This window comes from Opisthorchis viverrini (genome assembly GCF_000715545.1).
Source record: "Opisthorchis viverrini unplaced genomic scaffold opera_v5_22, whole genome shotgun sequence".
NCBI classification, from domain to species: Eukaryota; Metazoa; Platyhelminthes; class Trematoda; order Opisthorchiida; family Opisthorchiidae; genus Opisthorchis; species Opisthorchis viverrini.
This window is the reverse complement of record NW_008751678.1, coordinates 942057-943353: the sequence shown is the minus strand read 5'-3', so window position 1 is coordinate 943353 and position 1297 is coordinate 942057. Positions and strand designations below refer to the sequence as shown.

General features: G+C 39.2%; 1 protein-coding gene across 1 annotated transcript in view; it reads right to left on the bottom strand.

Annotated features, from left to right (window-relative positions):
* Window positions 1-1297, bottom strand: part of T265_01961 (hypothetical protein) — a gene marked incomplete at both ends in the record, with an annotated part of 10254 nt that overhangs the window by 7582 nt on the left and 1375 nt on the right. The gene's annotated exons all lie outside the window — the stretch shown is intronic.

Here is a 1297-nt window from a genome sequence, read left to right as displayed (position 1 = left end):
GCAGTGTAGTGTGTTACTTCCCGCATTAGTTACATAGGAAATAACACCCAAAGCTGGGAGGTCAAAGGAAATACACTTTCAGTCTATTAAACTCGATCCTGAGCTACCAACATTTTCCTCTACAGGATTTTACTGCAATAAAGAGACCCTTGCAGTGTGTTACTTCCCGCATTAGTTACATAGGAAATAACACCCAAAGCTGGGAGGTCAAAGGAAATACACTTTCAGTCTATCTACTTAAACTCGATTCTGGACTGATATAGTCCGCATAGTATTTGCAAACAGGATTACAAGTGCCATGTACTTGATCGTTTGAAGGTTGATTTTCCTCTTCTCATTCCGCTGTATTCAACGGAAGAGAAGAGAACTTCACCAAGATTCCAAGCTGTTTACAAATCGGTGTTCGATTGTTACTGTAATTACCAACTGAATAATGAAAGTAAAACAAAAAATGGCTTAGTAATTGGTGAGTAATGCTTAAATATGAAGAAAAAATAAAGAAAGCGTTGCTCCGATAATGCTTGTTACTGGCTACTTCATTTTAAACAGCCTCGGGTACAAGTTTCTAAGGGTGTCACCTGCTTGTACCCTTTACATAGGGAGGAAGTATTTTGATTCTTATGGTCTTTCTGGAACCTTTGTGGACAGAGGGTGGGTAACTCTGACGTAGTTTTGTAAATTAAATAAGCACGGCGTAAAGGAATCTTTATTTACAAAGGTGCCGTGTTGGTGGGTGGGAAATGCGAATGATGGTCATATAGAAGCGTTTTCAATAGTAATAGTAATAGTAAGTTGATGATTGATCCATGAAGAACCATAGAACAGTTTGAAACTTTAGAAACACTTCATCATCGAGTGGTCATTGAAAAAAACAGGACCGTTTTTAAGTGACCAACCGTACACATCAAATAATATCGGTGTTCATATTTCCGTTTGTGAGGTCTCGAATCGAGCATTTACGGAGTGATGAGTCATAATCTACTTATTGAATATTCTTCGGTATGGAGACGTCTAACCGGTAATGTTAGAAACACTGACAGATGCTAAGCCATAACAATAAGTTTTTTGGATTTTTTATGTGCCCGAAAGCACTTTATGACCACACCAACGGGGACGCACCCGACCGAGATCTGTTGCACAGCAAAAAATTACTTGGATGTATGCTTAGTGTGAAACTACAGGAAAGTATGGATAAATAATTTGGTATGTCGTAAAATGTTGACAGCAAAGGAGAATTGACCGAAGAATAAACTGGGGACGGGCTAGCCAATCCCGCTGTCCAGTCATTGACCAGCCA